Source organism: Mustelus asterias, chromosome 5 (genome assembly GCF_964213995.1).
Source record: "Mustelus asterias chromosome 5, sMusAst1.hap1.1, whole genome shotgun sequence".
NCBI classification, from domain to species: Eukaryota; Metazoa; Chordata; class Chondrichthyes; order Carcharhiniformes; family Triakidae; genus Mustelus; species Mustelus asterias.
The window spans coordinates 90,446,647-90,470,613 of NC_135805.1; the positions used below are offsets into that span (position 1 = coordinate 90,446,647).

The following is a 23,967-nucleotide window of genomic DNA, read 5'->3' on the forward strand; positions in this document are numbered from 1 at the left end:
CTTTCTCTGGTTACCCTCTTGCCCTTAATATACTTATAAAACATCTTGGGATTTTCATTTATTTTGCCCGCCTGTGTTTTTTCATGCTCCCTCTTTGACCCCCTAATTTATTTTTTAAGTACCCCTCTGCACTCTCCATACTCCTTAGAGCATCCACTGTTTTCAGCCTCCTGTATCTGCCAAATAAATGTCAGTAAAACAAAGGAGATAGTCATCGACTTCAGGAAGCATAGTGAAGAACATGCCCCTGTCTACATCAACGGGGATGAAATGGAAATGGTTGAGAACTTCACGTTTCTAGGTGTCTAGATCACCAACAACCTGTCCTGGTCCTTTCACACCAACACTATGGTTACGAAAGCCCAGCTACGCCTCTACTTTCTCAGGAGGCTAAGGAAATTTGGCATGTCTGCTATGTCGCTCATCAACCTTTACAGATGCACCATAGAAAGGATTTTTTCTGGTTGTATCACAGCTTGATATGGCTCCTGATCTGTCCAAGACTGCAAGAAACGACAAAAGGTCGTGAATGAAGCCCAGTCCATCACGCAAACCAACCGCCCATCCATTGACTCTGTCTACACTTCCCGCTGCCTTGGAAAAGCAGCCAACATAATTAAGGACACCACGCACCCCGGATATACTCTCCTCCACCTTCTTCCTTCGGGAAAAAGATACAAAAGTCTGAGGTCACGTACCAACTGACTCAAGAACAGCTTCTTCCCTGCTGCCATCAGACTTTTGAATGGATCTACCTCATATTAGCCTGATCTTTCTCTACACTCTAGCTATGACTGTAACACTATATTCCACACCCTCTCCTTTCCTTCTCTATGTATGGCATGCTTTGTCTGTATAGTGTGTAAGAAACAATGCTTTTCATTGTATACTAATATTTGTGACAATATTAAGTCAAATCAATTCAAATCAAAAGCCTTCCTTTTTTTCCTTATCCAATCCCGTATTTCCTTGACATCCAGGGTTCTCTGGAATTTTGGTCCCACCTTGTATCTTTATGGGAACATGTTGGCTTTCTCTCTATTTCCTTTTTAAAATGACTCTCACTTATTTTCCTCCAAGTGGTTGCTCCCAGTCCACTTTGACCAGAGCCTGTCTTATCCTATTAAAATCGGACTTCCTGCAAGTCAGAATGAATTTGATCAATTTAATTCAGTTATTTTATGGAGTAAGCTAGAGTAGTGTGGCTTGGACTTTCAAAAGAAGTTTGAAAAAATATCACATTATAGATTTGTAGCAAAATTAAAGCCGATGTGACTAAAGGGAGAATGAATAAAAATTGGCTAAGGGACAGAAAGCAGAGATGAAAGATTGTTTATCAGACCTGAGGAAGGTACACAATGGTGTTAGACCGACTGCTCTTTATATATATATAAATGAGCAGGACTCCTGCCTAACTATTTCTTGCTGCAGTGTTCCCTGTCCTAATCCCTTGTGCACCTTGTTGCTCTAATATGAAATCTGACCGTAGGCTATTACTCTTCCTTCTCCAAAGCTCTGAGCACTCGCTCCATTGCTACCTGACACTTGAGCTAAGCAACTGCTGCTTCATCTGCAGTGACCCTCCTGGACCCTTCCACGTGGTGGAGCAGGTGCTGCACTTCACACCTTTCAGTCATTCCCTTCCTCCTACCCCACCAGTGTCCATGACCACCGACCTGAAATCTAACTTTCAAGCGGCTACAATTTCCTCGTCCATTTGCAGAATGTTTTAATGTTCAATGAACTCTGGGCACATCTCAAAATTGCAACACTGCTCAGGACATGGCGCGTGTAGTGGAAGGGTTAACTGCGCCTGCGTCCTGGCTCATTGATAAAATGTGAATGGCGCGAACAGAATGATGACTCGTCGGCTCTGTGCACACATCAGAGCGCGAGGGCAGATCGCTCACCAGCGCCTTCGATAGCTCAGCTGGTAGAGCGGAGGACTGTAGCTGTTCCGTGGCCATCCTTAGGTCGCTGGTTCGATTCCGGCTCGAAGGACATTTTTTTTTATTTTCCCCCCCAACTTCTCGATAGCGACACGGGCAGCCTGGAAGGAGAATTAATTAGCCATGGGAGCAGAACGATACTGCCTCCGCCGGTGAACAATCAGATTTGGGCCGGGGTGAAGGACGCCGTAATGAAATGCCTCCCCCACTCTTTCGGACTCGTGGAATAGCAGCGCACGCGGAGGCCGAGGCAGCGCCTCCCTATGTTCACCCTGAGGTAGTGACTGCAGTTGGTATTCATTCTTCAGCCATTTTCGTGTCCTCATTGCTGTACGGGGGATTAGCTCAAATGGTAGAGCGCTCGCTTAGCATGCGAGAGGTAGCGGGATCGATGCCCGCATCCTCCAATTTTTCTTCCGCAAAGGGCATTGATTTTCTATCAGTGCTGTCCAATACAATTAAAATCACCTTCAATTGGAAAGTATGCTTCTTCTGTTCTTATGATATGCTCTCAATTTTGGCATGTGTGGATAGCCTAAATGGCCCAGGAACAGAGGTGGCGCAGGCATGGGAAACCAAGAAAGGTTGTCAATGCCCCTGGAATGGGACACAATGATTTTCCAACACCAGCCCCTCCACCAATTAACTACCAATTTCACCAGCTCTCTCTACAGAAAGCCAGTCTCCACTTGAAACAGGAGTGGCTGATGGAGAAATAAATGGGCAGGGTGGGTGGGAGAGAATGTGGGGTTCTGAGGAAAAGAGTGAGGAGTTGGAAGAGAATGAAGAAGGGGGCGGTGAGGAGATAGAGAGCAAACTGGGGATTAGAGTGGGGGTGTTAGTGTATGGTGGGTAAGGGATTGGAGTGGGGTTCAGTGCAGGGGTTGAGTTGGGAGATACTGGACAGTGAACAATCAGTGGTTAAAAAAAAAGAGTGGCATGGGCAAGTTGGGCCAAAGGGCCCGTTTCCACGCTGTAAACCTCTATAACTCTATGACGGGATTTTACGGTCTCATCCAAAAATTCCCACCCGAGGTCAACAAAGATTTCCGTTGTCGAACCGTCGCCCACGCCGATTCTGTGGCGGGCGAGGTGGTAGAGTTCCGGTCTATAATTCTAAGTAGGTTAACATTGGGGGATGGTGGACAGGAGATTGGGGCAGAGGGTACTTCGATTTGATTTGTTATTGTCACATGTATTGGATGGGAGGGGGATGGGATGGGATGGGGAGGGTTTTTCTTAGTGGATGATCAAAGTTTTGGGGTGGGGAAGGGGAAATTAGGCTTGGGTGAGAGAGAGTAAAAGTTAGTCCGAGAACAAAGAACAAGAACAAAGAACAAAGAACAATACAGCACAGGAACAGGCCCTTCGGCCCTCCAAGCCTGTGCCGCTCCCTGGTCCAAACTAGACCATTCTTTTGTATCCCTCCATTCCCACTCCGTTCATATGGCTATCTAGATAAGTCTTAAACGTTCCCAGTGTGTCCGCCTCCACCACCTTGCCTGGCAGCACATTCCAGGCCCCCACCACCCTCTGTGTAAAATATGTCCTTCTGATATCTGTGTTAAACCTCCCTCCCTTCACCTTGAACCTATGACCCCTCGTGAACGTCACCACCGACCTGGGGAAAAGCTTCCCACCGTTCACCCAATCTATGCCTTTCATAATTTTATACACCTCTATTAAGTCTCCCCTCATCCTCCGTCTTTCCAGGGAGAACAACCCCAGTTTACCCAATCTCTCCTCATAACTAAGCCCCTCTATACCAGGCAACATCCTGGTAAACCTCCTCTGTACTCTCTCCAAAGCCTCCACGTCCTTCTGGTAGTGTGGCAACCAGAACTGGACGTAGTATTCCAAATGCGGCCGAACCAACGTTCTATACATCTGCAACATCAGACCCCAACTTTTATACTCTATGCCCCGTCCTATAAAGGCAAGCATGCCATATGCCTTCTTCACCACCTTCTCCACCTGTGACGTCACCTTCAAGGATCTGTGGACTTGCACACCCAGGTCCCTCTGCGTATCTACACCCTTTATGGTTCTGCCATTTATCGTATAGCTCCTCCCTACATTATTTCTACCAAAATGCATCACTTCGCATTTATCAGGATTGAACTCCATCTGCCATTTCTTTGCCCAAATTTCCAACCTATCTATATCCTTCTGTAGCCTCTGACAATGCTCCTCACTATCTGCAAGTCCTGCCAATTTTGTGTCGTCCGCAAACTTACTGATCACCCCAGTTACACCTTCTTCCAGATCGTTTATATAAATCACAAACAGCAGGGGTCCCAATACAGAGCCCTGCGGACCACTAGTCACAGGCCTCCAGCCGGAAAAAGACCCTTCCACTACCACCCTCTGTCTTCTGTGACCAAGCCAGTTCTCCACCCATCTAGCCACCTCCCCCTTTATCCCATGAGATCCAACCATGAGAGTCACAGTTTACACGAAAAAGGGCTTGTTTCAAATAGGTTCACCAAGAAGCAAAAGTCTAGAAACACTTCATAAGCTAAACATGCAGAAAAGGCATACAACACAACAGTGGAGAACAATTTACTGGTCCCAGATCAGAAGCAGGCAGGGAAATGCTGTTCTCCATAAACCAGCAACCCTTTCAGAGCAGTTCACTGGTCCTGGATCTGACAGATGGGTGGAAGAAGAAGCATGGTGCTGATCTCTGGAGTTGGAGGTGACAGGCTCTTCTACTCTGGGTCTTCTTTACCCGAGTGTAAGTCCAAAGCCAGCATAGATTCAGATCAAGAAGTATAGATCCTCTATCCAAAGTTTTTTTTATCCCCTCTTGAGAAAGCCCATTTATATACTTTATTTCTAGAGGCTGGTGAAAGGTAAAGCACAATCACCTTTCAGATGTTCAATTTGCAAGGGGGTGATACTCAAGGTAGATTCCTCTCATTTCAGTCTGAACACCATGAAGTTAGTCAGCTTCTGGCCTTTCACTTGCTAGAACATCATGTTTAACCTTTACCCAGATGACTGGTTTAGGTATGGACAGGAGGTCCGATCTTATCTGGTTTCAGGAATGTCCTATGCCAGGGCTTTATGCTGGAATCATGTCCTTGACAGAGATCTGACGAAGGAGCATTGCTCCGAAAGCTTATGGTATTTGCTACCAAATAAACCTGTTGGACTTTAACCTGGTGTTGTGAGACTTCTTACTGTGTTTACCCCAGTCCAACGCTGGCATCTCCACATCATGACTACCATCGACGCCACAAACTGCCGGCTCCAAGTGGAGAGGATCTCCAAGAAGATCGCGTATATCGACACAGACATCAAGTTTCTACAAACATGCAAGAAAGCAGACAAGATACCGAAAGGACTACGGATCACGAACCCACTCAGGTCAACCTTTAACACGGACTACGCTGAGAGACTGTGCCGTCGCACCTCTCTCACCCTCCTCAAACACCTCATACACCAACTCTACAGCAAACGCCGCAGCCTGGAAACCAAGATCGAATCCATAGTCTCAACCTGCGCTCAGGACGCAGACCAGCTGCGAAACTCTGCCAAGCAGACGAGACAAAGGAACTACACCATCTACATGCACACCAAGAACAGGAAACTTGAGAAACTCGGCATCACCACCAGCAGCAACCAAGCCTCCCCCGGTACCACAGTAGAAAACAGTACCACTGCAGGAAAGTCCATTGTCAACCTATCGGACTACACACTTCAGCCAGATGAAATCGAAGTTCTCAGCCGAGGGCTCAACTTTTGCCCCACTACCAAAATAGACCCCATCAGTCTCGCAGCGGACACAGAGGAATTCATCAGGCGAATGAGGCTGTGCGAGTTCTTCCACAAACCCCAAGAGGCCAACAGCGAACACAATGAGACAGCTAATGAACCGGAACAGCAGACAGAGAGACCCGCAGTGCAACCGAAGAGGAAAGAGTCGAATTGGACTCCTCCGGAAGGCCGCTGCCCTCGACTTGACATGTATGCCCAAGCCATCAGGAGGTGCGTCAACACCAAATTCATCTGCCGCACTCACAAGACAGCACCGAACATCACCCAAGCACAACGCAACGCCATCCACGCTCTCAAGACCAACCGCAACACTGTCATCAAACCAGCAGACAAAGGAGGGGCCATCGTCATACGGAACAGAACGGATTACTGCAAAGAAGTGTACCGACAACTGAACAACGAGGAACACTACAGACAGTTACCCACAGATCCGACCAAAGAACACACCCGTCAACTCAACACTCTGATCAAAACCTTTGATCCGGACCTTCAGAGCACCCTCCGTGCTCTCATCCCACGTACTCCACGCGTTGGAGATCTCTACTGCCTCCCAAAAATACACAAGGCAAACACACCCGGCCGTCCCATCGTTTCAGGAAACGGAACCCTGTGCGAGAACCTCTCCGGCTATGTCGAGGGCATCTTGAAACCCATTGTACAAAGAACCCCCAGCTTTTGTCGCGACACTACAGACTTCCTACAGAAACTCAACACACATGGAGCAGTTGAACCAGGAGCACTCCTCGTCACAATGGATGTCTCGGCACTCTACACCAGCATCCCCCACGATGATGGCATTGCTGCAACGGCCTCAGTACTCAATGCCGTCAACTGCCAGTTTCCAGATGCAATTTTACAACTCATCCGCTTCATGCTGGATCACAATGTCTTCACCTTCAACAACCAGTTCTTCATCCAGACACACGGAACAGCCATGGGGACCAAATTCGCACCTCAATATGCCAACATCTTCATGCACAGGTTCGAACAAGACTTCTTCACCGCACAGGACCTTCAACCGATGCTATACACTAGATACATCGATGACATTTTCTTCCTTTGGAGTCATGGTGAGCAATCACTGAAACAACTATATGATGACATCAACAAGTTCCATCCCACCATCAGACTCACCATGGACTACTCTCCGGAATCGGTTGCATTCTTGGACACACGCATCTCCATTAAGGACGGTCACCTCAGCACCTCACTGTACCGCAAGCCCACGGATAACCTCATGATGCTCCACTTCTCCAGCTTCCACCCTAAACACGTAAAAGAAGCCATCCCCTACGGACAAGCCCTCCGAATACACAGGATCTGCTTGGATGAGGAGGATCGCAACAGACACCTCCAGACGCTGAAAGATGCCCTCATAAGAACAGGATATGGCGCTCGACTCATCGATCAACAGTTCCGACGTGCCACAGCGAAAAACCGCACCGACCTCCTCAGAAGACAAACACGGGACACGGTGGACAGAGTACCCTTCGTCGTCCAGTACTTCCCTGGAGTGGAGAAGCTACGACATCTCCTCCGGAGCCTTCAACATGTCATTGATGAAGACGAACATCTCGCCAAGGCCATCCCCACACCCCCACTTCTTGCCTTCAAACAACCACGCAACCTCAAACAGACCATTGTCTGCAGCAAACTACCCAGCCTTCAGGAGAACAGTGACCACAACACCACACAACCCTGCCACAGCAACCGCTGCAAGACGTGCCGGATCATCAACACGGATGCCATCATCTCACGTGAGAACACCATCTACCAGGTACATGGTACCTACTCTTGCAACTCGGCCAACGTTGTCTACCTGATACGCTGCAGGAAAGGATGTCCCGAGGCATGGTACATTGGGGAAACCATGCAGACGCTACGACAACGGATGAATGAACACCGCTCGACAATCACCAGGCAAGACTGTTCTCTTCCTGTGGGGGAGCACTTCAGCAGTCACGGGCATTCAGCCTTGGATCTTCAGGTAAGCGTTCTCCAAGGCGGCCTTCACGACACACGACAGCGCAGAGTCGCTGAGCAGAAACTGATAGCCAAGTTCCGCACACATGAGGATGGTCTAAACCGGGATGTTGGATTTATGTCACATTATCAGTAACCCCCACAGCTTGACTCCTGGACTTGCACAATTTCACAAGCTGTACTGTCTGGAGACAATACACATCTCTTTAACCTGTGTTGAATGCTCCCTCCACCCACATTGTCTGTGCATTTAAGACCTGGCTGGCTGTAGAGATTTGCATTCTAATCAGTATTCTGTAATTTGATTTCTGTGTCTGTCCCCTGTTTGAGAACAGAGACCACTCCATCTGACGAAGGAGCATTGCTCCGAAAGCTTATGGTATTTGCTACCAAATAAACCTGTTGGACTTTAACCTGGTGTTGTGAGACTTCTTACTGTGCTTACCCCAGTCCAACGCCGGCATCTCCACATCTTGGCAGAGATAACAGGCCGCCCGGGGGAATGTCACAGATGAGTGACTATTCCCCCACATAGTACAGGGTTCTGACTGAGCTCCATTTGAGCCTGACAGGAGGGTTCTGGAGCTCACAGGGAAAATTTTGCCTTAAAGATCAGATCAAGGAAAACAATAGCAACTTATATTTATATAGCATATAAATACAGAAGATTCTGGAACACATAACATCTGTGAAGAAAAGCAAAATCACAAACTTCTGATGAAAAATAATCAATCAGAAATGTTAATTTTACTCTCTCTCTTTCTCTCTTCACAGATTCTGTCTGACCTGCTGAGTATTTCCAACATTTTCTGTTTTTATTTCAGATTTCAATCATGTCCCAAGGCACTTCAAAGGTCTATTATAAATTAAAATTTGACACTGAGGCACTTAATGTTTGGCTGCTAGCAGGTTCGCAATTTGTGTTAAATTTGTCATTGACAATTTAACCACTTAACTATGAAGGCTACCCCTTGATGTGGGTACAGATTGAGTTTCCTGGTATCACTTGTCTGACTTCTTCTTTGATGTTTTGCTTTCTCTCTGAGACCCCTGCGGCTGATTGCTATCCATGATGTGGAGATGCCGTCCACTTGGAGCCGGCAGTTTGCGATGTCGATGGTAGTCATGATGTGGAGATGCTATCAACAGCCAACTTCATCTTTGAAGATCATCTTCTCATTTTGGCTCAGCTAATCCTTTTTGTTCCAGTAACTAAAATTGTTTTCATACAGTTTGCAAGATTATTCAGGCAGTTTCAGTTCTTAATATGTCTTAGTTTTTACAGGTTTGTTCTTGACCCTTTTTCTCATTTCTATTTTTTCCAACTGAGGGATTCAGTTCTTTCTCCCTGACCTGAATTCCTCCTGCCTTTTGGTTTGAGCAGTGCCGGATTTAGACTTGGTGAAGCCCTAAGCTATATAAAGCTTGGAGGCCCCTTGTTAAAAAGTTACACAAAAAGGTCTCACAAAGGTACGTACCAAAACAGGACCTTGGGTCGCCACAAAAAAATTGAAAACATAATTATGCCTTTTAATTATTTAATAGCAAGGTATTTAAAGTGAAAAGTACAAATTATTTTCAAATGAATGCATTGACTGATTACATACTTATCATTTGGCTGGCTTGATCTCTCTCATAGATTTTGGTAATTTTGGTAATTTTCTGAAATTTTGTGAGGCCCTAAGAACAAAGAACAAAGAACAATACAGCACAGGAACAGGCCCTTCGGCCCTCCAAGCCCGCGCCGCTCCCCGGTCCAGGATTGAATCCTGAATCCAGGATCCCCGCCCAATTTTCCAGCCTATCTACATACCAATATCCTATCCACCGAGCTGTCCCTCACAGCTACGATGCTTTGTTCATTACAACCTATTAACTCACCCCCACCCCCCCATTCCAGACCATAAGCTGTAGCTTGTTTAGCTTATGCCTAAATCCGGCACAGGGTTTGAGGATAAACATGAAACTAAATCCTAGTGATCAAATAAAAGAGAATTGCCCCAGTCACCTCCTTGACATTTTCCATTCAATTGGGCAAGCATGTGTCAGAACTGTTTGATCAGCCACATCCCTCTTCACATTTCTTACCGTAAGTAGTCTCACACACCAGGTTAAAGTCCAGCAAGTTTATTTGGTAGCACGAGCTTTCGGAGCATTGCCCCTTCATCCGGTGCGTGCAGGATTTGTTTCGCAAACAGGGCATATAGAGTCATAGAGTCATAGAGGTTTACAGCATGGAAACAGGCCCTTCGGCCCAACTTGTCCATGCCGCCCTTTTTTTTTAAAACCCCTAAGCTAATCCCAATTGCCTGCATTTGGCCCATATCCCTCTATACCCATCGTACCCATGTAACTATCTAAATGCTTTTTAAAAGATAAAATTGTACCCGCCTCTACTACTACCTCTGGCAGCTTGTTCCAGACACTCACCACCCTCTGTGTGAAAAAATTGCCCCTCTGGACACTTTTGTATCTCTCCCCTCTCACCTTAAACCTATGCCCTCTAGCTTTAGACTTCCCTACCTTTGGGAAAAGATATTGACTATCTACCTTGTCTATGCCCCTCATTATTTTATAGACCTCTATAAGGTCACCCCTCAGCCTCCTACGCTCCAGAGAAAAAAGTCCCAGTCTATTCAGCCTCTCCTTATAACTCAATCCATCAAGTCCCGGCAGCACCTAGTAAATCTTTTCTGCACTCTTTCTAATTTAATAATATCCTTTCTATAATAGGGTGACCAGAATTGCACACAGTATTCCAAGTGTGGCCTTACCAATGTCTTGTACAACTTCAACAAGACATCCCAACAATATATCGACACAAACTCAATTACAAGATAATGGTTGGAATGCGAGTCTTAACAGTTAATCAAGTCTTTACGGATGCAGACAATGTGAGTGGAGAGAGGGTTAAGCACAGGTTAAAGAGATGTGTATTGTCTCAAGCCAAGATAGTTAGTGAGATTTTGCAAGCCCAGGCAAGTTGTTGGGGTTACAGATGGTGTGACATGAACTGAAGATCCCGGTTGAGGCCGTCCTCATGTGTGCAGAACTTGGCTCTCAGTCTCTGCTCAGCGATTCTGCATTGTGTGTCGTGAAGGCCGCCTTGGAGAACACTTACCTGAAGATCAGAGGCTGAATGCCCTTGACTGCTGAAGTGTTCTTCAGGAAGTGTTCTCTGACAGGAAGGGAACATTCCTGCCTGGTGATTGTCGAGCGGTGTCCATTCATCCATTGTTGTAGCGTCCGCATGGTCTCCCCAATGTACCATGCCTTGGGACATCCTTTCCTTACCAATTACATACAGTCGGAGGCTCATCATCCTGACTTTCAAGTCTTCTTCAAAACTGTTTATTTCATCATTGTTTTCACAAACAAACTTCCCTCAAACTTCTCAGCTTGCAATTTTGACAGATTTGCCATCCTGTGACACCAGTGTTAATCAGACATTGGATAACAGTCTGTAGAAAATGTTCTTGTATTCATAAAATCTCACGTTATAGCATGAGGAGGAGTCCACTCTGTTCATCATGTCGGTACTGACTCTGCAAGACCAACTCAGTTAATCCCACTCCCCTGTCCTTCCCCTAAGGCCCTGAACATTTCTCTAGAATGGCCTGGATTTTATGTTCAGTGGCTAAGCAATGGTATTCATTGCTGACCTCAACCTCATGTGGCCACTTACCTGATACAATGATGGCTGGGGGCTCGGAATGAGAATTTCACTGTTCAAGCAGGATGGTTCCCTCATGTTGTAAACTCCAATATAGCTCTCCATTGTTCTTTAATTGTGTATGGAAAGGGCAGAACATGTTGGTGCGAATACTTAATTGATGGTTCATGGAATTTTAGTTTTAGAAATTAAAATTTAACTGTGGGAAACATGACAAATGCAACTAAAGCAAGCTTGGAGCTGATTACATTGTAGATTGGGGTCTTAAAGGATCAACAGCTAGAAAGGTAAGAGCTATGGAACAGCAGGTGAGATTACTTAACTAAAGAGCTGGAGATGTGGGCCAGAATTCTCCAACTATTCACACCCCGCTGCCACTGCTGCTGACGAGAATGGAGAATTTGGCATTCAACCAAATCTCCATTCACTGCTGCGGGACCAGAGAATCCCAGCTGCGGGCGAGGTTGAAGAATCCGGCCGGTGATGTCTGAAATGCTTGGAAGCACAAGAGCAGTCCAAAGAGATGTTTTTAGGGAGTTGGATCTAAATTATTTTAAAACATCCAGTGGACCCCGAAAGGTGGTAAAACCTATTTACTTCATCAGATCAAAGAAGAAATTGTAAATCATGAATAGTTGACCTAAAGTTTGGAGTATGTTAAGTCACTATGGAGATGGGTGGAGCTTAAGAAGGTTCGCTGGTTTCAATTTATCTGTGTGTTTGCTGGGATAGTTTTTTAGTTGAAGGTTGGGCTGGTGTATGCAGTTTGCAGCTCACTAAGAGAAGTTAGCCAAAATAAATGACACTTAAATAGACCTCCACTATAAGCAGAGTAAAGAACTAATGTCATCATTGACTGCATGGAATGTGGATGAAGCTTGATCTCAGTTTGAATGTTATGAGGGAACAAAAGCTTGAAGATTGCCCAGTTTAAAACTAGTGGGAAAATCTATAGTGGGCTTCACAGAGTCTTATTGCAAGCGAAAGTAATCAGTTGAATTAGCTTAGATGTACTGGAAAGTAATCAGAATAGGGGACTTGAGACATTCACAGTAAAGAGATGATGCATGTCAGTTTCATCTCTGAGAATAGCTGGAGTTGAAGAGAATTCTCCAGAGGACTTTGGCAAACTTATAGTTGTTCCCTAAGGAAATAAATAACTTTAAGATATCGTAACAGGTAAGATAATTCTCGGGGTGGGTAGGGGGCAAGTAAGAAGTAAACCTATGGGCCTGGCAAACGTGGGTACAAACTATAGTGTTAGCTTGATCACATTTGTTTTGTTTAATTTGTTCTATGCACTATAAAGTTTGTGTTTTGTTTGAAAGGCTTGAAACCTTGCGGATTACTTCTGTTGGTTAAAATAGCTGTCCGTATTTCTCTTTAACTGTGAACAGTCCTGGTTAACTGGATTGCAACAATGTGATGCAATTAATAGACGCCCACATAATCTATCATAACTATGCTGTCACAGTACCTGTCATATGTATGTACACAGGATTTTATATAAATCTGAATATAATCACATTAAAAATGTCAAATATAAATTTGAACAATAGGTAATTATAAAACAGATAAACTTGAGCAGTTATTTTATAAAGTCATCAAGTTATATATATTTTTAAAAGTCACTTAATGATATTGGAAAGATTTTTAAAGTAATTTAAACTAAATGTAATCATTTAAAAAGTTACGTCAATATTCAGATCCCTTCCACATAACTTTTGGATTGCTACACTGTAGTACACATAGAAATAGCTGCTAATCTCACTGATGGAACATTCATAGCTTCACCATCATTACCCCCACAAAATCCAGGCTGATGTTCCCTGGTGGCCTGACTTTCAACAGTAGCTGGGCAGAATTCTGCTGCAGTGGAGGAGTTGGAAAAGCCAGAATGAGGTAACTGGCAGCCACGATTTGGAGAGGAGGTTGGTGATCCGAGACTGGACAGCCAATCGTTGTTGCTGGGCAGGAAAAAAATGAAAGAGCAAACAAAAGAAGAATAGCTGCAGAAAGCATTAAAAAAAGAAAATGATAAGGCAAAGTCACCAATCTGTCTCACACGGTTTCTTAGACCCTCTCTATTGTATGTCCTCTGCAACTTCCCTGACCCATATTAATTATGTAATCTTTCCAGGGTGGCACAGTGGTTAGTTAGACTGCTGCCTCACAGTGCCAGGGACCCAGGTTCAATTTCCGACTTGGGTCACTGTGCGAAGTCTGCACGTTCTTCCCATGTCTCTGTCGGTCTCCTCTGGCTTCCTCCCACAGTCCGAAAGACGTGCTGGTTAGGTGCATTGGCCATGCTAAATTCTCCCTCAGAGTACCCGAACAGGTGCTGGAGTATGGTGACTTGGGAATTTTCACAGTAACTTCATTGTAGTGTTAATGTAAGCCTACTTATGACACTAGTAAATAAATGTTTAAAATCACTGCCAAGCAATCATTGACTGATTTCTAATTGTGTGACCTAACAAATCTTGCTGAAGTTCTCCATAAATCTCATTGTCCAGTAGTATTCAGATGACTATTCTGTTCATTTTACTTTTAAATAATCTCATTGGCATTTGGTTAGCATCTGAGAGGTTTGAGAGGACTGTTGACTAATGCAGTTAAGTGGGCCACGTTGTTTAGCAGATTTCAGTCAAGACAATAATGTATCTTTGGCCCAGCTAACTATTTGATCATCTCTTTGGTAACCTTTGCTTCTTAATTTTGACTACTGTGACTCGTTATTTCAAATAACATGACTGAAACATGATTTCTGCCAATGGTTCATGGCAACAACTGCTGATTGGTGACTGGCAGTCAGTAAGTATGGTAAGGATGGTATCACAAAGACAAGCTGACATCACTGGGTAGTTTCTGCAAAATATTCTAATGAGGGTCATAAAATATAAATTAGGAGGGAAAGATTGGATTATTTTCTTCTCACTTATTCCATGTTTAACAGAAATGTATGCATTACAAACAAGTAAGCAAAGGAGTAGCAGTAAAAACATGTTTTATATTATTATCTTTGAACAAGGCCACATGAGATTCACTGATTTAAAATTCAAATAGGGAATGGCAGAAGACTATGTGAGGGTGATGAGTTGCTGGCATATGAGGTTATATTATTTCCGAGTGAGTAGGGCATGATGGATGAATGGCTTTGTCCCAGTCTGTCTCATATGTAGGAAGAAGAGGAAACTGACAAGAGCAGAGATAAGGAAGGAGGCAGTTAATTGGAGAAATGAAGTGAAATAAAGGTAGGCAAATTTTAACAACAGAAGAAAAAGAGAAAATAAAGTGGGAAAGAGACTGAGGTGCAAACAAAAGAACTGAGCACCTCATTAATTTCTTTAAGGACCTTGGTGGGCAACAGGATAGATAGCATTTGTCGAGGATAGAGGATCGGTAATACATACATCAATCAAAGCTATTCTACCCAATCAGAAAATCGGTAAGATGTGACCAATAATGTAGGTCCTACTTAATAGAAGCCAGAGGGAAAGTTTGCCTTATATAACAGCCAAAAACAGGGGTAATATGTATACCCAGATAAGTAAATCCTGAAGGGGACCATCTAAAGGGAAAACGAGAAGGTGGTGGGGGCAGGGCTATACCCCTTAACATACCCAGGGACAGAACCTCTGATTTTGTGAACTTAATTTTATAGGCTGGGAAAAAGCCAAATCTAGCTACCACACCAATGATAGCAGGAACAGAGATATTCAGCCTAGAAACAAACAGCAACACATCATCTGCACAGACCGTAATTTTACGCTGCTTACCTCCACTAGTTAACCCACAAATCTGGGGGTCATTTCTGCTGGCCTCCACCAGAGGTTCAATAGCCAATGTAAACAATAAAGGAGATTAAGGGGCATCTCTGCCTAGTCCCTCTCTGAAGGGCAAAATCATCAGACCCATCACCATTTGTAAAGACCAATGCCAGTGGTCCCCTGTAAAATACCGCTACCTGAGTCTAAAAAAGCCAAAGCTTCAGAAGGATTGCCAAACATCTTAATGGATCCTTTGAAAATAACCCTCAGGATAGCAGGATAATGTACGGCATACTGTAATCCAGAAGCCTTCAAATGATTTCTAACCTTATTGAACCCTCTACAACGTTGCTATATTGCCATCAAGAAATCTTGGAAGAACGAGACTTCACTCCATCATAGAGCCAAATCTCACCACATCAGGCAGCTTCTAATACTTTTTGGCGATCCCTGAAGTTATGCAAATGCATGATAATAGACCGTGGAACATTAGTTGTCCCTCGGCCTTGAGGCTAGGTACAATGTACTCTTTCAAGCTTAATACACCCAGCCTTCATGTTGAGGTAGCCAGCTCTCAAAAATATAGCAAGGAGCTTACCCTCAACTCCCCCTGGAAAATCGATCACACAGATGTTCTTCCTCTCTGACAAACCATGCAGCTGATTCATTAATGATTGCAACTGGGCCTCGACTGAAGAAGCAGCGCTCTCAACATTAAGGATTCTTTCTTCTATTTCACCAAACCTCTTGCTGGTATTCTGCAGTTCATCAGGGTGAGCATTGATATTCTGCTCACCACAGGAATCGGAGCAGGCGAGGAGCGGACAATGGGGAGGTCCGTTGACCTTGGGTGGGATTTTATGGTTTCGGGACGAGTGAGGCCATAAAATCCTGCCCACTGTGTCAAAACACTGAGTTTGTCTTCTATAACTTTAATAATATTGGCATTCATAACCTGCTATGCCTTGGACCCAGAGCCTGCTCCTCAACCAGGTCGCCATTTTGAGGGCCCAGCTCCATCCCAAATGCCCCCGACTGCTCCTGTTTATTCAGGATTTTCTTGACACTCCTCAGCATTTTGTCACCAAAACACCACCAAAAATCTTCCAAGAACATAGCATGAAAAATTCATTCCAGGATAAGGTGATTATGAGCTGTGCATCAGAATGAAAGAAAGGATTCAAAAATGAGCAGCTCCAGAGTTCACGGAAAGACAACTATTCATAAGAACACAAGAACATAAGAACTAGGAGCAGGAGTAGGCCATCTGGCCCCTCGAGCCTGCTCCGCCATTCAATAAGATCATGGCTGATCTTTTTGTGGACTCAGCTCCATTTACCTGCCTGCTCACCATAGCCCTTAATTCCTTTACTGTTCGAACATTTATCTATCCTTGCCTTAAAAACATTCAATGAAGTAGCCTCAACTGCTTCACTTGGCAGGGAATTCCACAGATTCACGACCCTTTGTGTGAAGATGTTCTTCATCAACTCAGTGCTAAATCTGCTCCGCCTTATTTTGAGGCCATGCCCCCTAGTTCTAGTTTCACTTGCCAGTGGAAACAACTTCCCTGCTTCTATCTTATCTATTCCCTTCATAATCTTATTTGTTTCTATAAGATCTCCCCTCATTCTTCTGAATTCCAATGAGTATAGCCCCAGTCCACTCAATCTCTCCTCATAAGCCAACCCTCTCAACTCCGGAATCAACCTAGTGAATCTCCTCTGCACTACCCCTCCCAAGTGCCAGTATATCCTTTCTCAAGTAATGAGACCAAAACTGTACTCCAGGTGTGGCCTCACCAGCACCTTATACAGCTGCAACATAATCTCACTGTTTTTAAACTCCATCCCTCTAGCAATGAAGGACAAAATTCCATTTGTCTTCTCAATTATCTACTGGACCTGCAAACCAACTTTTTGTGATTCATGCACAAGGACACCCAGATCCCTCTGCACAGCAGCATGCTGCAATTTTTTACCATTTAAATAATAGTCCATTTTGTTATTATTCCTACCAAAATGGATGACCTCACATTTACCAACATTGTACTCCATCTGCCAGACCCTTGCCCACTCACATAGACTACCTATATCTCTTTGCAGACTTTCAGCATCCTTTGCACACTTTGCTCTGCCACTCATCTTAGTGCCATCTGCGAATTTTGAGACACTATACTTGGTCCCCAACTCCAAATCATCTATGTAAATCGTAAACAATTGCGGTCCCAACACTGATCCCTGAGACACACCACGAGTCACTGATCGCCAGCCAGAAAAACACCCATTTACCCCCACTCTTTGCTTTCTGTTAGTTAACCAATCCTCTATCCAAGCTAATACATTACCCATAACACCGTGCACTTTTACCTTATGCAGCAGCACCTTGTCAAATGCCTTCTGAAAATCCAGATACACCACATTGTCCACTGCGCATGTAATGTTCTCAAAGAATTCCACCAAATTAGTCAAACATGACGTGCCCTTCATGAACCTATGCTGCATCTTTCCAATGGGACAATTTATATCCAGATGTCTCGCTATTTCTTCCTTGATGATAGATTCAAGCATTGTTTCTACTACAAAAGTTAAGCTAACTGGCCTATAGTTATCTGCATTTTGTCGACCTCCTTTTTTAAACAGTGAACGCTTGCATCATGGGACCCAAGTTTTAAGACTTTTACTGTAACATAAACTAAAGCAACATTGACTAAACATAAACATTTCAGTGGACAACATAAACTCTAAATTACAAAAAAGACTCTTCCTCCCATGTACATTCAGAGCAACTGAAAATTTCCATCCATGATTATACTTCAATTTCTCCCTAAGTAGACACTCTATTCTCTTGGAGCCAGTCCAAAGTGATTCTTAGCTCCCGAGAATTTGCTTCTTTTCTTTTATCAACTCCTACTCTCTCTACAGACTTTCACAGTGATGTTTGAACTGAAGATACTTCCCTTCAGCAGGAGCTATATGAATCATCCAGCCTTGTTTAGATCCTCATGAACCACTCCCTCCAAAATGAGCATGTGCCCTCACCCACATTCTTGTGTGATGAACCAAAGGGACTTGATGTCTCTACATCTCTGCTCTCTCTCTGAGATCCTTGTAGACTGACGTTGTGAGGTTCAGTGATATTTTAAGGAAACAAACTGACATGGTTTCCTCTGGACTCTCCCTCTCTCAAAGTCCATCTCCATAGCAACGTGAGTTGCATGGACGTTGGATCATGCTAATTAGCTTTCCTTTAGATTCCCAACTTCATTCTATCTTGAAACTAAATAGACAACTTAAAGTATAGCCATTTACAAAAGCAGCCATTCCTAACACCTTCGTGGGACTTTGGCACTAAGGTCTGGATTAATGATTGAGAATCTCTTCACCATTTTGAAAATAGCAGATGAGCCTGAAATGTGGAACTCCACCCCCCCCTCTGCCCCCCCAAACACAGCACCTAGCATTTATATGGGGATAGAAATTGGCCTGGGTCAGGATTCATGCATAGATATTTTGCAGAGGCAGCTGCCCATTTAAATCACTGGCTGCTTCACTCATTTGTGATTTTGTTGAGTCAGTTGTGTGAAACATATGTGCACAGCTAAGTCCCAATAGAAGCAGGTGTGAACTTTGTGGAGTCCTTTGAAAAGGTGGGGTACTCCTTTGGAGAGGTAGAGTACCCTTTTGGATTTGGTCCCAGGACGCCTTTGGAAGAAGTCAGGTGTCCTTTGTGGGAGGGGAGGTCAGATGCCTCTTGGGACAGACAAGGCACCCCTTGGAATTGTTAAAGATAGGATGAATGTTTGTAAAAAGTGCATAAACTCATTGGGGGCAATCTTACCTTTGCATCCCGTCGGTAGAGAGGTGAAAAATCAGGTTCGTGCCCAATTTCTCGCTATCGCGATCTTACCAGTCCCGGATACCTGGCAAGATCAGCCTCGCTAGGCAAGCCTCCCAGAAAGAAAACCATGATTCAAGAAAAAGGGACAGAGTTTTCCAGGTTGATGATTTAGTTATGGCCAGGAATTTTGATGGTGGACCAACATCAGCGGTAGGCAGGATTATGGAAAGAACGGGACCAGTCTCATACATTGTTGAAGTAGAGTCGCCATGTAAAAAAACATGCGGATCATTTGAGGAAGAGCATTGAGCCTGATATAGGGGACCAACAGGTGTGTCCTGCAGTGGACTTGGGCATGCCAGCTACTACTGATCCGGTGGCTCTTGTGGTTAATGCGGAGCTGAGGAAACCCGTGGTTTCTGAAGTCAAGGATGTAGAAGCTATTGAAGAGTATATTGAAGAGTATATTGACTCTGGATTGATGACTTTGCATTTTGCATCTGCCTGCCCAGATTCTACATTCACTGAAGGATCCAGTACCGTTCTGAGAAGTTCCTCCAGAGTCCGGAAGTCTCCGGACCCATTCACTTTGTGAATGGACATTTTCTCTTGGGTGTCCCTGATGTGTTATCGTGTCCTGCAAGCCTACATAAAATGATGATAGGTGGACTCAGGAGTTGGGGGGGGGGGGGGGGGGGGGAAGAGTGTGATAACGTGGATGCATTAAAGAGGTGATTCTTTGAGGGCTATGTGATCAGGCCAGATTTTATGGAGAAGCTGCGCAGAAAGCCGAGCAAATCGAGAGCAAGGGTGCACGTCCTGGAGGAACCTCAGTTGGAGCAAAAGAGAAGAGTAGACTTGTGTATTAGTTGTGTCAGACCTTTATCTTGCATATATATAATATTGATAATAAATTGTTCACTTTTGAAGTCACAACGAGTTGCCTTCAACTTTACTACAATCATCATTGTGAGAACAATGTGACTGAATAATATTATTTTTATTTGCTGCTCATTAATTGTTGGTAACCATGTGACCAGAACAGAAAATTACATCACAGTGATAACATCACATAATAGTTTTGAAAAATCTTCAAAACAGTGTTAACAAGATCAGAAATGGAATATAAATTGTCCACAATACTTGCTATGTAATTATTCTAAACTTCATTTGCAATGATTTGTATTAAAATATGAACAATAGCATAGCAGGAACTATATAAAGCTGTTGTGCAATATGCAAAATACATCAACTATGCTTTGTCAAACAGAATTATGGACAACATCCTGCAAAATCCACTATTAATTTTTTATGATGTTACATAAAGAAACAATCAGTGTTAACAATTTTCATGCCTAACTTATTTACTTTTTTCATGATCCTTAATGGGTCTCTTCATCATATGAAGCAGAGGTAACCTCACCATATTACCTCAGGGTATTTGAAACATTTCTCTCTCCTACTTGTTAAGATTTGTGTTTTTTCAGTGCTGCTTTACTGCTACATGTTATTAGGTTGATTTGAAGAAAAGAGAACTATGGTGTAAATGGAATACAGTGTATAACTGCTGGATGTGATACTTGTGTAATGAACAAGTCTAACTGTACTCATTATAGCATGTCTTGAAATGAGGGTTTTATTCAAAAGTGCAGAGCCGATTTGATTTTTAAGCTGTCAATTAATTGTTAAATTATTGGAAAAATATAGTTTTCCCAGCCTGGAAACTCAGAACGGCCAAGCACGTTGTTACGTTGTGTTCAATCGCTCCATAATTAAAACCATCAGAACATTTTTGGTTTTAAATTCCACGTGAATATTCTCAGTGTATCGGTGGTAGATTCAGAGACTTGAAGGGGATATCATGAATATTTCTAACATCATTAACAACTTGTTTTCATGTAATGTCATTATACTGAAACATATTAAAGTATTTCACAGCGGTGTATTCAAGAAAAAGTCATCATTTGTAGGAAAATTCTACAATAGCTTTAAATATTTCTGTCGATACATAAAATTGCATTCTAGAAGATCTTGTGTTATTGTGTCCTTTGGCCTTGTGGTTTTGATGTTGCTTTATTCTCTCTCCATCTCTTCAGTTTTCTCTTCTCCCTACCCTATTTCTCCGATGGCTACTCCCATGCTTCCCTCTCTCCTCATCTCTATTATTGGTCTCTGCGCTCCACAATTTTGCTCTCCAGAATTTTTCTCTCTCTCCCTCCTAATAACTCCGACCCTGTGAATTTGTCTCCTGATCATGTACGCACAGGGAAACATCAAAGAGTGGGGGCTGGGAAGACAGCCATATTGCAGGGCCATAAAGATGTGTATTAGATGTGTTAACATGCAAGGAAAAGCAACAAATGTGTACAAGGGAGGTTAGTGGGTCAGGGAAGGGTAAGCAGACATGAAAATAAAGATCCAGCATGAAAATGAGGAATTGAAACTCGTATGAAATAATTTTTCTTTTTACTGTGAAATGAAATGTGTCAAGAGAAGCATAAAAACAGAAAATGGTCAGCTGTTATCAGAAGAAACTGGGCAGGAGGTTGTTGGATAGGAGGCTATATTGCACCATTTGGTGGCATGACAGCAAAACTTTACAGGTCAGAGTTAACAGGATGAATATTAGAATTCCCGCAGAAATGTTTACATCTTAGTTGCTTTTATCCACATATTGATAGTATCTAGATATGTAGTGATGGTGTGTAAAATGTACTTTGCTTGTGACAGCAGTTCTACAATAAAATGTATGATCCATTCTTGCTAGCTGTTGGGATTAAATGTCATTCATCTCATTGCTGTTGTCTACATAAGGACGCTGCATTTCTAATAATTCATGGAATGAACTGTTTTGAAATGATTCAATATGAGATGTGATATAATTGCAAATATGTGAAGGTGTAGTGGGGCAATGACTCCAAAAAAAACATTTTAAATAAAATATTGGTTCTGACCATGATTAAATATGATGTGGAGATGCCGGCGTTGGACTGGGGTAAACACAGTAAGAAGTTTAACAACACCAGGTTAAAGTCCAACAGGTTTATTTGGTAGCAAAAGCCACACAAGCTTTCGGAGCCCCAAGCCCCCACTCACCTGAAGAAGGGGCTTGGGGCTCCGAAAGCTTGTGAGGCTTTTGCTACCAAATAAACCTGTTGGACTTTAACCTGGTGTTGTTAAACTTCTTACCATGATTAAATAGCCAGTTATGACATCAAGACTGCAAGAATAAAATGACTACACATAGGGCTGAATTTTTGTAAAGGTGGAAAGGGTCTCAGGCTTAACCAAATGGTACCTGAGATCCAATCCTGGATGTCCTGCCCCTGAATCTGGCATCCACCATTTTTGCCAGGGCTGGAGGGTTAGGGAATGGGCTGGGTTGTAGTTTGCACATCTGCGGTTCATTGAGGTAGCTAGCTGCACATATAAAAGTGCAGCCAACTTCAAACAGATCTGATTTTCGCTAGTTGTATGTCTGAAACATGACTTGTTGGCATTTCATTTTTCAGGAGAATGTCTAAAAATATGGGATTATTTGAAGGGGTCACGCACCATTTTGGATAGGTCAAGGAACATATTTGGGAGAGGTCAGTTACCATCTGGGAGAGATCACGTGTCCTTTGCAATTGTTAAGGTAGATATGAATTTGAAAAAATGGAGGGTAAACTCATTAGAACTGTCAATCTGCTTGAAACCGTCAAGTTGACAAATCACATTGAAGTTGACAAGCTGTCAAGCTATTTAAATATCTTCACCTTTACATTGTTTTTAATACTCTGCAGTTAAAAAAAATCAGTGTTTGCTATTTTATCTATTTGTTGACATATGCCTGAGAGCTTATGGATTTGTGCTACATAACTGATTTTGCAACCTATAATTATTGCAGTAGGGGGCTTGTCAGCTCCAAGTGTTAATAAAGTCTTTGAAGTGGGGCTATGAAAACAAATGCTAGTTTTTCAGGGAATAAGCACTTGAATGTAACATTTGTTTTTATAAGAATTACATTGTTGAAGGAACGCAAATATAATGAATAGGAATTTATGAATGAGATTTTTAAAATAGTCTACAAAAGATGCATTTCACCTCACCATGGATCTTAAGGTCTGCCCATGGTAGATACTGGGTGAGTTGGCATAGAGGGTGTAAAGGAAAAGGGCAGTGGGTGTGGAGGCATGGATTGGCATGAGTAGGCACTAAGTCAGCATAGGGGCTATAGAGGATCATGTGGTTTGGGTAGAGGGGCAAAGGTTAGCATTTTGGGTTGAAGGGCCATGCGGGGTGGATAAGGGAGCATAAGTTGGCATGGAATGTATGAGGGGCTGTGGGGAATGGATAGCGGGCATGAGGTGGCATGAATAAAAGCAAATTACTGGGATGCTGGAATCTGAAACGAAAAAAGAAAATCTCAGCAGGGCTGGCAGCATCTGTAAGGAGAGAAAAGAGCTGACGTTTTGATCCAGATGACCCTTTGTCAAAGCAGGTGGCATGTATTGGCGCAGATAAAAAGGAATAGAGTGGCAAGAGTGAATGTTGGACCCTTGGAGGACGAGAGGGGGGATTTAATAGGGGGAAATGAGGAAATGGCTGAAACTTTAAATAAGTTTTTTGTGTCGGTCTTCACGGTGGAAGGCACAAATAGTTTACCGAATATTAACGATAGAGGGTTGGTAGGAGGAGAGGTACTCAATACAATTAATGTTACCAGGGAGGCAGTGCTTGGTAGACTAACAGGACTGAAGGTGGACAAGTCCCCAGGCCCGAATGGAATGCATCCCAGGGTACTGAAAGAAATGTCAGAGGTAATAGTGGATGCGTTAGTGGTTATTTATCAAAATTAGTTGGATTCTGGGGTAGTGCCGGCGGATTGGAAAATGGCTAATGTTACGCCGCTGTTTAAAAAAGGAAATAGACAAAAGGCAGGTAACTACAGGCCGGTTAGCTTAACGTCTGTAGTTGGGAAAATACT

General features: G+C 43.5%; 2 non-coding genes across 2 annotated transcripts; both read left to right on the plus strand.

The window, feature by feature from the left end:
* The first annotated feature begins 1,915 nt into the window (after nucleotides 1–1,915).
* trnay-gua (transfer RNA tyrosine (anticodon GUA)) lies at nucleotides 1,916–2,001 on the plus strand. The gene is given in 2 exon segments: nucleotides 1,916–1,952; nucleotides 1,966–2,001. It is a non-coding gene; the product is annotated as a tRNA-Tyr (tRNA).
* A 282-nt stretch (nucleotides 2,002–2,283) lies between these two features.
* trnaa-agc (transfer RNA alanine (anticodon AGC)) lies at nucleotides 2,284–2,356 on the plus strand. Its single transcript has one exon. It is a non-coding gene; the product is annotated as a tRNA-Ala (tRNA).
* Nucleotides 2,357–23,967: the final 21,611 nt, after the last annotated feature.